This window comes from Notolepis coatsorum (genome assembly GCF_963971535.1).
Source record: "Notolepis coatsorum genome assembly, chromosome: 10".
In the NCBI taxonomy this organism is placed as follows: domain Eukaryota; kingdom Metazoa; phylum Chordata; class Actinopteri; order Aulopiformes; family Paralepididae; genus Notolepis; species Notolepis coatsorum.
In genome coordinates, this window is record NC_140174.1 from 30,013,103 (window position 1) to 30,028,102 (window position 15,000).

Consider the following 15,000-nt stretch of genomic DNA (forward strand, 5'->3'; position numbering starts at 1 on the left):
CATACAGACCTAAGTGCAGATGGCTACAGAACAAGTGCTGGACCCTCTTGTTGCTGCTTTATGATTTAGTATTTTCCTAAAGTATATTCTCAGTTGACGCTTGCCGTCTTTATTGTTATCATATCCTCCCTTGCTCTGGTGCTTCTTGCAATAAAGAGAACACACTATTCGAGAAGAGCAAACCACATCTCTGTCTCCTTCTTCATTATACTATTGGAACTCAATTCCTACCTGCATCGTAACAGAAGCTCCGACCAAAAGATGAGTTCCACAGAAGGACTTTGAGAGGAGATGGTGGCTTAGCGGGACCAACTGAGGATCCTCCTCGAACGCCAGAATGCAGTAAGCGTCGAGCTGGGTCATCTGGGATACCTGTCCGTCGTCTCCCAGGACACAGCAGCTTCAGCATTAGCTGCGGCTAACGACGCTCGTTCTACCACCGCCTGGGCGGTATCAGCGGTGGGTATCCGCGTCTGGAGCCTCGCCGGCCGGCGGGGAAGGAGGGCTGGTACATCCAGTTGGTCGTGAGGAGATCGAGAGCCACGGCTGCCGCCGCACTGAGCGGTATGGAGGAGCTCCGGAGGGGTGTCGTGAGTTCGTCACCCAGTGCTCTCTCGTGTTTCAACTTCAGCCTCGTACTTTCCCCACCGATGTGTCTCAGGTAGCTTACAATTATCACTCTTCTCACAGGTCGGGCTCTCTCTTGGCCATGGCAGAATGGGAGAATGGGTCAGTAATCTGCCGCATCACCTCCCGGGTGATTTCCATTTATGAAGTCGGTGGGCGGCTTACGTCCTGCCGGCAAGGCATTCACCCTGTGGCAGTATTACGTAACCATTGAATACAGGAAGGCTCGTTAACTTGTCAATGTTACACAATAAGGAGACGACAGCCAAAGTATCTAAATAAAGAATATTTTAATTAATAGTTACCATGGTTTTCGTAACTGAAATGAACATCAAATAATAGACAGACAAACACAGGACTATACAGACAGGATCAGCACCAGACGGAAGGGATGACAGACTACTTATACACAAGGGAATGACGAGACAACACACACCTGGGGTAATGGTAATTGGGTACACCTGGGGGGTGAAAACAATAGGGACTCCACACCATGACAGAGGACTACATCTAGACATGACACCTCACATTAGGAGCGCCTGATCAGGGCACAAACATACCCCCACATAACACCCCCCCCCCCTCAAATTTATGGCCATAACCCCAAAGTGAAATGGGGAAATGGACATAAACAAGAAAAACCGTACCTAAATAACTAAAGGGGAAGAAAAAAAAACCAATATAGCGGTTGATAAGTGGGGAACCCTGCTGTAAACAAGACGAAAAAGTCGCCCTCCGGTCCCGCATCCCCCCAACAACTGTGCATATTGAGCTGCCCCGCATTGCACCCTGCAATTCATCAATAAAGTCCCCGATCAACCAGGTAAGGAGAATGGACAGCCTCCGCCTTACTCCTCATCACTCCCGACTCCTGGAACACAGAGAAAAATCAACAAAAAGCAAAAACAAAACAACAACAGCAACACTTCTAACCCAACCCCCCCCCCCCCCCCCCCCCCCAGAAACACAGTCCTCCATCCTGGGCAACGGGAAACTATCTGGTCTAGTCACATTATTTACCCGACGAAAATCAGTGCAAAATCTATCCATTTTATCAGATTTATCCACCAACAAGCACGGCAAACTCCACGGGCTGAAGCTGGGCTCCGCGATGCCATTAGCGAGCATATACTCCACCTCTTTTTGCAATCGTGCGCGTTTGTGTGGATTCACGTGATACGCGTGCTGTTTAATGGGCACTGCCTCCCCCACATCAATGTCATGATACAAGACACTCGTGCGCGAAGGGATATCCGAGAAAAGTTCGCTGTGAGTCCCAACCAGGCCCTTGCTGTAGCTCTGAAAAATGGCCCAGCCGACAGCCAAGAGTGACCACAGACTCCGTGTTTGTAAGACGGCCCTCCACAACCGCTTTAGACGGGATAATCACGTCATCCTCCAGCCCACCAACGCCGCCTGCAAGAGAGAGACTGTCATTATCGACACTAGATGGGGCCAACACACAAGCCGACACCGGCGTAGCGGCCACCACAGTACTGGCCACAGGCCCCCTTGTATGAAACGGCTTAATCATATTAATAGTCTTCCGCCCACGATCCGGTGTCTCAATAAGGTAATTCAGCTCCCCTACCTTTTCCCTAACCCGATACGGTCCACTAAACCGAGCCTGTAGACTGGACCCTGTTACCGGAAGTAACACCAAGACCCTCTCCCCTGGCACAAACGCCCTATCCCGAGCCTTCCTATCATACCACCCCTTCATCCGTTTTTGTGTGTCAATCAGATTTATTCTTGCCAGATCACATGCCCTCTTCAGCTTTTCCCTAAAGCCACAGACATAGTCCAATAAGTTTTTCGGCTCACTCTCCCCCAACCACTTCTCCCTCAACAACCTGAGCGGCCCCCTCACAGAGTGTGCAAACACCAACTCTGCAGGACTGAAACCCAAAGATTCCTGTACCACTTCCCTTGCGGCAAACAACATCAAATGAACCCCCTCATCCCAATCATCCTCTGTATCACGACAGAACGCCCGAAGCATAGTCTTCAACGTGGAGTGGAATCTTTCTAACGCCCCCTGTGACTCCGGGTGGTATGGACTAGAGAAGCTATGTGATATATCCAGCTGTTTCAAAACCTGCGAGAAGATACGAGACAAGAAATTCGTCCCTTGATCGGATTGGACCACGCGAGGTAAACCGAACACAGAGAAAAAACTCACCAAAGCTTGTGACACCGTCTTGGCCGTTATCCGTTTCAACGGAATCGCTTCAGGGAAACGTGTGTTGGCACACATAATGGTCAAAAGAAAACTATTACCTGCCTTCGTTCTAGGGAGCGGTCCCACACAGTCAATAATACCCTCTCAAAGGGTTCCCCCACTGCCGGGATAGGATAGAGCGGCGCCCGTGGAATGACGTCGTTGGGTTTCCCCACTATTTGACACGTAGAACACCCCCTGCAGTGCTGCGCCACATCCCGTTTTAACCCTGGCCAAAAAAAATTACGCAGCACCCTATCGAACGTCTTGTTGACCCCCAAATTCCCTGCGAGCCTATGATCGTGAGCCAAACAAAGGATATCATGACGGTACTTGAACGGAACCACAACCTGCGTCACCACATTCCAATCATTCCCCAATGACGCATCCGGATCAGGGGACCATTTACGCAGCAACACCCCGTCTCCCAGGACATAACAGCTTTTAAGACCCGTACTCTCTCCTTCCCCCACAGCGGACGCAAAAAGCCCCGACAGGCTTGAATCTCTACCCTGTTCTGCGATAAGTTCCTCACGAGCGAAAGAGAACTCAGCCGCGCTACTGGCACCTTCAGCCGAGGAAGTAGTGTTCATGAACGAACCGGCTGAAACAGAAGAAACAGCGTCATCCGACTCAAGTTGGTCAACTGTAGGGGCAAGCTGCGACAATAACAACGAGCCAGGCTGCCCCTGGAGCGCCCCCTCCCTCCAGGCTCGTCGCCGTCAGCCGCTACTACTGTATCGAACAAGTCCACCTCGCCCTCTTCCTCGGCCCGAGCTCTAACAGCCATGGCTCGTGTCACCGCACATGAAGAGAACACTCTCGGATACGCCTCTGCCAGGATGTCTACCGCCCCAGACTGTGCTGGCACACAAGTCACGTCTGCCTTCACGAGGACCTTACCCCCTGCCAAATCGTTCCCAAGGATTAGTGACACCCCCGCAACCGGGAAGCAACTTTCTACCCCAATGACGACCGGGCCCGACACCAATTCAGATGTCAGGTGGACAATGTGAAGCGGGACCTTCATCACATGCATCCCAAAAGACCTAACTGTTATCCCCGCATCCACCTCTGTACTACTGTCGAAAGGCAACACATCCCCCCGAATAAATGACTGGGATGCAGCCGTGTCCCTTAATATGGTCACAGGAACCCTCACCCCATCGCTAGATAAGGATACAAACCCCCCGCTGATAAACGGTAGGTAAGCTTTAATATCCTCACCCCTTTTGTCATACTCAACCGATGTGCGTGTGGGTGCCATCACCAACGAAATCTGCTTACTGGGACGAGTAAGGGCAAAACAATTCTCTTTTATATGACCTCGTTTTCCACAGTTAAAGCACTCGCGTGTCTCAGACCTCGCGCCCCGCGCAACCGCCTCGCCCCCACTGATACCACCCATGCCCACAGTCTTGTCGCCGAAGCCCCACCTCGGCTTACTCTCCACATTGCGTACAGGGTAACATGGCGTAAAGAGTGTCTTGTGCACCGAACACTCAGTCACCCTATGCTCGTTCATGTACATAGCAACATTATCGGGCAAACAATACGACTTGAACTCCTCAGAGAGCACCAGCTCTCGCATCTTAACCAGGATGTCCACCTTCTCCGACACGCACCACCGGTCAAACAACAGCTCTTTCTCGTACGCAAACTCCACATAAGTCTGCGAGCTGCCCTTTCTCAGAGCCCTGAACCGCTGCCTGTACGCCTCAGGCACCAGCTCATACGCCCTGAGAATGGCAGCTTTGACCGCCCCGTAGTCTTGGGTATTCGGGCACAGGGACGCATACACATGCTGGGCTTTTCCCGTAAGGACACTCTGGAGCAGCAACGTCCAGTGTTCGGCCGGCCATCTCAGTGTCGTGGCCACAGTTTCAAACATGGAAAAATATTTATCCACATCTTTCTCCAGAAACTGCGGCACGAGACGGAGATATTTGGCCACATTGAACCTATCCTCAACGTGTGGGCGCACCTCTGCCCCAAGCCTCCTGAGTTCGAGTGTGCGCGCGTGAGTGCGCTCCGCCTCAGCTTGGTCACGGTCAACACGCTCCAACTCGCGCGCATGCACACATTCCGCCTCCGCGTGCACACGGTCCGCCTCCTCACGCTTGAATCTGAGCTCTTCGAACTTAAGCTCCAACTCCAACTTGCGCAGCCCCAGAGAGCCATCAGAGACTTGGTCTAACTCCTCATCGGTGTCGTCATGAACCACCTCTTGGGTGGTCAGAGCCTCTACCAATATCCCCCGCTGCTGTGCTTTTCTACCCGGGGCCAGCTTAACCCCATAATGGTCTGCTATTCCCGCCAGCTCATCCTTCGTGCACACGCCTAACAACCCCACTGTCGGCCTGCGCACAAACTCTGCCACTGTCACTGGCATTTCTTAACAGGGAAGAAATAGGGAAGGAGAAAACGAGGGATACCTACAACCACAACCACCATATATCAAAACAAACGAAAACAATCAACCCCTAAATAACCACAACAAACAAAAGAAAAATGGCTTCACCCTATGCGTCTGTATAGTCCTGGTCCCTACCTACTTCGGCCACCGCTCCACTACCAACCCTGGTACTGTATGTACGATATATAAACAAGCGCTGGCATGACCGCCTAACGCCTCCACAACTAGAGGTATTTGCAAATCAACCACTGTCATGTGTCAAAAAAAAAAAAAACCCATCCCCAAACGTTCTCAACCCTCACTATAGTACCCCTATATATGTAACCACTATACACACGCCGGCCTAGGAGGAGCCTGACTGGGTCCTTCTAATACCCCGACCGCATGTGGTGTGTCCCCAGGCGATGGAAGGTACCATATATAAAATGGTCCAACTGCCCTAGCTGGTTGAGAACGCTCCCTATTGGAGAAGTATTTGCCAAGGGGGTCTAAAACATGGGTCACACACACGACAATGCCAACCATACCTCACAGTGTGGATCAAGCCCAGCGGCCATCACCAAATGCTTGCTCCGAGTCGTTTGGCCGAGCCCCCATATTACGTAACCATTGACTACAGGAAGGCTCGTTAACTTGTCAATGTTACACAATAAGGAGACGGCAGCCAAAGTATCTAAATAAAGAATATTTTAATTAATAGTTACCATGGTTTTCGTAACTGAAATGAACATCAAATAATAGACAGACAAACACAGGACTATACAGACAGGATCAGCACCAGACGGAAGGGATGACAGACTACTTATACACAAGGGATTGACGAGACAACACACACCTGGGGTAATGGTAATTGGGTACACCTGGGGGGGAAAACAATAGGGACTCCACACCATGACAGAGGACTACATCTAGACATGACAACTCACATTAGGAGCGCCTGATCAGGGCACAAACATATCCCCACATAACAGGCAGATTACGCCATTGAGTTTCACATCTTGGCTCGAGAGGCGACCTGGCCGTGTCTATGCTTTTACCAAACGGTTTGTGTTTCCGTGTTCCCGTTTTGCGCTCTGATTGGCCATGCACGTTTCTGGTCATTCGAACGACTGGACCACCTCATCAACCTGGCCATAAGGATGGATAATCTGCATCAGGAAAGGGAGCGCGAGAGGGGAGCGTCGACACAGGTACTCTTTCGCCCTTCTTCCGGTGTCGAACCACCAGCATTCCGTCACACAAGAGAGAGTCTGGGTGACGAGCCAATGCAGCTGGGCGCTCTGAGCCTGTCTGATGCGGAGAGGCAGAGGCATGTCCACGAGAAGCGCTGCTTCCCTTGCGGCTGCACGGGGCATCGTTTTGTCAACTGTCAGGGATTCTCGTGAAACGGTGGGGCTCGCTAAACTTGGGGAAAGTTTTAGCAGGTGAGCATTTCTCCCATGTCATTGATGATGCACATACTTTTTTTGATGTCACTGTTGGGTGGGGGGATTCTCTCATGATGACCAGGGCACTAGTTGATTCAGGGGCGGCGGGATTCATGTGGGTTTGGCATTGGAGTGGGGGTCCCGTTGGAGACACTGAGGTACCGATTCGGGTCCAGTCATTGGACGGCCAACCACTGGGTAGTGGGATCATTTACATTTTACATTTTACATTACCCAGCACACTGTGCAGCTGCGTGTTCAGGTGGCGGGTAGTGGGTGGGAATGTTTACAATTTTACGTTGTCATGTCTCCTCATTGTTTTAGGTCACCCTTGGCTAGCATAGCATAATCCCTGTATTAATTGGGCTACGGGTGAGCTCTCTATGGGGAGCGGCATCAAGTCGGTCTCTGGTGAGAGTTCACCCGCCCCCCCCCCCCCCCCTCTCCTTTTTTGTCTCCCTTGTCTCTCTCCAGGATGGTGGTGAGCATTGCAGACTCTGTCATACCTCCTAATTCCGATTTAGCAGGCGTGCCTGAGATTTATTGGGACCTGGCGGCTGTTTTTAGTAAAACGTGTGCTAAAGCACTACAGTTCAGTTTTCAGTTCAGAGTTTTTATTTGCCACATGGAATAATACAATCATAGTTTCTTCATTAAAAAAAAATCATAAATAGTCATTCCATGGACAAAAGGAGCAGGAAGAAGAATAAATCTTATAGTTACCTGCCCCTTATTCCTAAACTAACATGTATTTTCTTAATGGTCGGCGTACAACCTTATTTATAAAAATAATCATTTATACCATTATAAAAGAAACACAATCCACAGTTAAACAAGACAAATTTAAATAATAATAATAATGATAAAGAATAAAGAAGAAAAGAAAGAGAAGAGAAAAAAAAGAAAAGATCTCACTATTCAGATCACATTTTGAATTGATAAACACTGTTACATCCCTTAAGCTCGCTATGGAGAGAATTCCACAACTTTACACCAATAACTGAAGGACACATCTGTTTAAGTGTGGTACGTGCAAACTGATGTTTAAAATTGTATTTTCTGCTACTAAACTCACTTTCTAAATGAAAAAGATTTTGTAGTTTTTCTGGCAGTGTATTATTTCTTGCCCTAAACATAATTAACATTGTTTGAAACTTAACCATGTCTTCAAGTTTAATTATTCTAGATATAATAAATAATATATTTGTGTGTTCTCGATAACTCACTTTATGTGTGATTCGTACAGCCCTCTTCTGTAGTATATATAATGGTTTTATATTTGTCCCATAAGTATTCCCCCATACTTCAACACAATAACTGATATAAGGTGAGATGAGTGAGCAGTAGAGTGTTCTCATTGCCTCATACTCTAACACATCCTTTACTTTATTCATAACAAAAATACTCTTGGACATCTTTTTTTTAACGTGTGCTATGTGCGATTTCCATGTTAATTTATCATCCATAATCACACCAAGAAAACGAAATTCATTAACTCTCTCTATATCAACTCCATCTATGGTCAGTACTATATTTTCATCTAGTTTTCGATTGCCAAAAATCATAAATTTAGTTTTTTTCAGATTCAGTGATAGCTTATTTACATCAAACCATTTCTTTAGCTTTGTCATTTCATACACAATATATTCAGCTAGTTCCTTTAAATTATTTCCAGAACAAAAGAAATTTGTATCATCAGCAAACAAGACAAACTGTAATAGTTTTGAAACATCACAAATATCATTAATATATAAAAGAAAGAGTTTGGGCCCCAAAGCCGAACCTTGCGGTACCCCACATACAATCTTCATGAGCTCAGATTTAACATCTGCCAACTGCACATATTGTTGCCTATTGTGGAGATAACTACTCAACCATTCAAGAACCATTCCTCACTACCGCCTCATAGATCTTACGACTGCCCCATTAATCTTCTTCCTTGTACCTCTCCACCCCGTGGGCGTATGTTTTCTCTCTCTCGCCCTGAGACAGTGTCCATGAACACCTATATTCAAGAGGCACTGTCCGCAGGGCATATTTGTCCGTCCACATCCCCTGCATGCGCTGGATTCTTTTTTTGTAGCAAAGAAGGATGGTAGCCAGCAGCCGTGCATATATTATAGGGGATTGAACGACGTTTCCATCAAGAACCTTTACCCCCTGCCTCTCATGGACACCGCCTATGATTGCTTACAGGGGCCGCAGGTCTTCTCTAAAGTTGACTTACGTAATGCATACAACCTGGTCAGGATTAGGGAGGGAGACGAGTGGAAAACTGCATTTAACACGCCCAACGGGCATTATGAGTATTTAGTCATGCCCTTTGGTTTAGCTAATGCTCCAGCAGTTTTCCAAGCCCTAGTCAACGACGTGCTGCAGTATTTAATTGGGGTGTCAGTCTTTGTATACTTAGATGACATCCTAATTTTTTCTCGCGATATGGTGCAACACCAACAGCATGTTTGTGAGGTGCTACAGCGTCTCCTCAAGCATCAGCTATTTGTTAAGGCAGATAAGTGTGTGTTTCACACTGACACCATTTCCTTCCTGGGCTTTGTGTTGACGAAGGGTGATCTTCGCATCGATCCAGCCAATGTGAGTGCAGTCTTCGACTGGCCACGGCCATCGTCGCTCAAGGAGTTACAGCGTTTTTTGGGCTTTGCACATTTTTACAGGCGTTTTATTCGCAATTTTAGCGCCTTAGTCAATCCTCTGACAGCTCTCACTAATGCCTCTCTCCCTGGCTTTGAATGGTCGCCTCGGGCAGAGTCAGCCTTCTGAGACCTTAAACATCGGTTTACCTCCGCCCATGTACTGATCCGCCACGATTCGGAGGATCCGTTTATAGTAGAGGTGGATGCCTCTGATATCGCGGTGGGGGGGTGATCTCTCAGAGATGCTCAAAGGACGGGAAAGTGCATCTTTGCGCTTTTTTTTCGAACCGGCTGTCTTCGGCCGAGCGTAACTACGACATGGGTAATCGGGAGTTGTTGGCAATCAAATTGGCACTGGAGGAATGGAGACATTGGTTGGAGGGTGCGGCACACCCTTTCATTGTTTGGACTGATCATAAGAACTTGGCTTACATCCAGGGGGCTAAACGCCTTAACGCTCGCCAGGTCAGGTGGGCGTTATTCTTCACTCGATTTAGATTTTCCATCTCCTACCGGCCCGGTTCCAAGAATGTCAAGCCTGATGCTCTGTCACGCCAGTTTGACCCTCCGGACCAGGAGGAGAAGCCGCACCCTATTATTCCACAGGGCCTTATTTTGGCTCCCGTGTCATGGGGCATAGATAGGGTGGTAAGATCGGCTCAGGCACAGGAGCCCGATCCCGGTGGGGGTCCTCCGGGGCGGATGTATGTGCCCAAAGCTGCACGCTCGCGACTGCTGCAGTGGGCACATACCTCTTCACTCACCGGCCACCCTGGGGCAGCCAGAACCCTGGGCCCTCATGCATCAACGTGTTCTACGCACAGATCTGTGCTTACCCTGTGCGTACGATCATTTCTAAGCAAAGAGTGGGATTCATCAACTTCAACTTGAACTTGACTTTGTGCGTACATCTACGCACATTTCAGACCTGGCGTACCTAGCGCCCAGTGGTAGAATATATTATTACAACAAGGAAATGAGCTTCTGTGCATAATAACACTGGCACGTTCTGTACGAACCGTAGTTCATTATAGTTCATTGTAAAATAGCAACAGTAGTGTAATTATGGTCAAAACCCTATAAATAGCATTTGGAATAATAGATCTTTCTCTCAGAATGAATGCAGCATGGTTTATATAGCGTTATAGGAATATACGGGGTGTAGGCTACTGACTGACTGCGCTCCGCGTAGCTTGATTGATTGATTGATTGAAAAGTTTATTAACAGATTGCAGAATGGGTACAGTACAGTACAGCTCAGTACATACAATTGTTAATTGGGGATGCAGACCAACTTTCGTCTTGTTTACATCAGGGTCCCCCATTTTCAATTCATCATAAATCATAAAGCTCAACTCGTTATTATTCTGCGCAGACCGCAGAAACACGGGAACGTTTTGATTATATTTAAAAGGCTTTACGTTAAACGAAACAAGTGGAACTTCGAAGCTGTAAGCTGTAAGTCATATTAATATAGTGTTCTTCCCCCTTTTTACTGTATAAGAAAGAATAGAAAACGCATTGCAATGACACTATAGTGGACAGACTATGTATATGATGGGATTCAAGTTCATGTATTGAAAGGCAGGCTATCATACATGCAGTGAGATTCATTGTTCTTGTATATGCTCTCGTATTATATTGTTTATATAGGCTACCCAATACTGACGTCAAAATAGATTGTAGTATGCCTCTAGAAATCATATGCAGCAGGTAGAAAATTGACGGGAGATCCATCGCGATTTGGAATAAAATTGAGGAGAACTTTAATCCATGGGGTATTAATCAAACAACACGGGAAAAGGCAGTCATATTCCAGCGCGGTCTTTATTAGCCGACAACAAAATAGATGCATCTAAAAATCATATAGCCAATCGAACACAACTAATAAAGGCATTCATATTACAAGCACGGTTATAATGACACACAACCAACGCCAAACAGTGGTCAACGAACGGTCTTTATTAGTATTTTGAGCTGTCCAGGCAGAATTGCAGCAATGGTCTTAGGGAGCCGTTGATATCTGACATCACCGTTTACAAGTCCGCCTTTTATTTATCCGATAAATCATAATACGCGATAGTGTCTTCTTGGTTCGACAGCAGTGAATTCTCCGTGGAGTTTCTCGGAGTCCCGCTCGGGTCGGTCCATTATTTCACATCCCATGGGGGGTGTTTCCTCATTTTCATGACCATATATGGATAATCATGCACGAGCATTGACGGTAGAACAAAGTGGTATTCATCAACACGGAGGACCATAGAGCCTGCGTACGCACGTGTGATGAATGCCGACTTCCCTGTGCGTACGCTAGTTCTACATTCCGTGCTTACGTGTGGAAGTAGGTCAAGTTCAAAGTCCACGTTGATGCATGAGGGCCCTGGAGTTTATCCATAGGAGGTTCTGGTGGCCTACAGAGGAGGGGGATATGCGTTCCTTTGTGGCGGCCTGTCCGGTGTCCACGCGTAGTAAGACCTCTCGCCGTACACCGGTGGGTCTCCTCCGGCCGCTTCCTATTCCCAAACGTCCCTGGTCGCACATATCCATGGATTTTATTTCTGGCCTTCCCCCGTCAGATGGGTTCACTACCATTTTGGTGGTAGTGGACCGCTTCTCCAAGGCGGCCCACTTCATTCCCCTTCCCAAACTTCCCTTGGCTCGAGAGACGGCTGACCTTGTGGTGCAGCACGTCTTTTGGGTCAACGGGCTGCCAGTGGATATTGTGTCTGACCGGGGCCCTCAGTTCGCCTCCAGGTTCTGGAAGGCATTTGCCTCCAGCCTCTGCGCCGTCGTCTGGGTTTCATCCGCAGTCTAACGGGCAGACGGAGCGCGTCAACCAGGATCTGGAGGGGGTTCTGAGGTGCCACGTTGCCGGCTGTCCGGCGACGTGGAGTAGGAGGTTGGCGTGGGCTGAGTGCGTGCATAATACCCTCCTCTCCTCCTCTACTGATATGTCTCCCTTTCAGTGTCAGTATGGTTTTCAACCTCCTCTTTTTCCAGAACAGGAGCGGGAGGCTGAGGTGCCGTCGGTCCAGGCCCACGTGGCTTGCTGTCGCAGGACATGGAACCAGGTTCGGACGGTGCTACAGAAGGCCTCTGTTAAGGCTCAGCGGCAGGCTAACCGCAAGCAGTGTCCGGCTCAGGTTTTCCGTCCTGGGCAGCGGGTTTGGCTTTCTACCTGTGATCTCCCTCTCCGGGTGGAATCCAGAAAGCTGGCTCCTCGCTTCATAGGCCCCTTTAAAGTGGTTCATCGGGTGAACCCTGTGGCTTACAGACTGCTGCTTCTGGCCTCTATGCGGGTTCACCCAACGTTTCATGTGTCCCTGTTGAAGCCATTCCTCTCATCGCCCTTGTCCCCGCCACTTCCCGCGGTTCCTCCGCCCCGCATCTTTGACGGTCAAACTGTCTACACGGTGCGGAGGATAATAATAATAATAACTTTATTTGTATAGCACTTTTCATACAGAAGATGGAGTTCAAAGTGCTTCACAACAGTAAAAAATACATCCTGGGTTGTAGGCGGAGGGGTAGAGGGTTTCAGTTATTGGTGGATTGGGAGGGGTATGGATAGAAGAGCGTTCCTGGGTGCCTCAAAGGGATATCTTAGATCACAGCCTTATTGATGATTATCGTCGGCTGCATCCCGAGGCCCCCAGGTGAACGTCAGGTGCTGTTCGTCGGGGGGAGGTACTGTAAAATTGGTATGGTATGGTTTATTTCTTAATCCCTGAGGGGAAACATGGTTTTCCACCAGAGCAAATACACATATACAAACATGAAAGACACAGTTACATGATACAATACACTACAGGATACACAACACAATAGGAGAGCCTCTTAACACAGTGCTATCGGTATTTGTTAACTTTTTTTTACTGCAGCAGGTACAAAGGACCTTCTCAATCACTCAGTAGAGCATTGAGGCATCAACAATCTATTGCTAAATGAGCTTCGCAGAGCATCGAAAATACTGAACAGTGGGTGGCCTACAAAAGATAAAATGGTGTTCAGTTTAGTCCTGGTTCGCTTGGCTAAGGTGATCTCCAGGGAATCAGGAAGAAGGCCAATCACTGAGCCAGCCTTTTTAATGATTTTATTTATATGTTTTTTGTCCGAAACAGTGATGCTGCCCCCCCCCCCCAGCAGAGAACAGCATTGAACAGGACACTAGCCAGGATACCTTGGTAAAATACATAGAGACGTGACCTGCTGATGTCAAAAGAACGAAGTTTTCTCAGATGAAAGAGCCGAGACTGGGCTTTTTTAAACACAGCATCTGTGTTCTGCTTCCAGTCCAGCTTACCATCCAGGTGAACGCCAAGGTATCTATAGGACTGGACTATTTCAACCTCCTGCTCCCTATTGATGACAGAAGAGACATTCACCTTCTTTCTACTGAAGTTGATGACCAACTCCTTGGTTTTTTCGATGTTTAATTCCAAGAAGTTGGCATTGCACCAGTGGACAAATGAGTCAATCTCCTTTTTATAGGCTTGGTCATCGCCTTTGTTGATTAGACCGATCCGCGCTGTGTCGTCAGACAATTTTTGCATATGGCACATGGCTTCGCTATGTCTGCAGTCCGCAGTATAAAGAACAAAGAGGAATGACGCCAAAACTGTTCCCTGGGGGGCTCCAGTTTTTGTCCAGATGACATCCGATACTATGTCATCCAGCCTGACAAACTGAGGTCGAGGAACAAGATATTTCATGCACCAAGAGATGGTTGAGTTGTGCAGTTTAAGCTGAATCATTTTGTTTGCTAGGATATGTGGCTGGATTGTATTGAAGGCGCTAGAAAAATCAAAGAACATTACCCTAACAGAGCTGGGCTTCTCTGTCCTCTTCTAGGACTGGGAACCCTACTGCCTTTCTGGAGTACTTCACCCTGTTCTTGGTATTTGCACTGATTGACTGTCACTACACTGATTGACTGTCTTCACTGGGTTGCGGTCACTGGCTGTCACTTATGCTGTCACTAATTGATGCGTGTGGTATGTCAGGAATGTGGCTATTTAGTAACCTCCTGTTCTCTGTCCCTTTGTCTGAGCTTCATACAGACCTACGTGCAGACGCTACAGAACAAGTGCTGGACCCTCTTGTTGCTGCTTTATGATTTAGTATTTTCCTAAAGTATATTCTCAGTTGACGCTTGGCGTCTTTATTGTTATCGTTTCCTCCCTTGCTCTGGTGCTTCTTGCAATAAAGAGAACACACTATTTGAGAAGAGCAAACCACATCTCCGTCTCCTTCTTCATTCTACTATTGGAACTCAATTCCTACCTGCATCGTAACACCTGCCCAACATTGTGATCCTTGACATAATCCACAATATTACACCATCTCAGTAACAATCTGATTACTTTCATACAGTACTTAGTACCCCTAAAGTCCATAGAACATGAAGCTAAAAACTAATTCTACTGTGATTTTATTTCATTCTACAATGACTGCAATTTCAATCATGTTGTTATTATCCTCTATCACCATTATATGAAATTATGTTTACATCAATAAATCATACAAAGACATGTCTTATTACCTTTGAACATTCAGTATTTATTTGCAATCCAACATGTAATTGAAACAATTAGGGACCAGACACGCTTATCTACCGCAAAGCAGAGAGGAAAAGGAGATAAACTCTGTCCATTG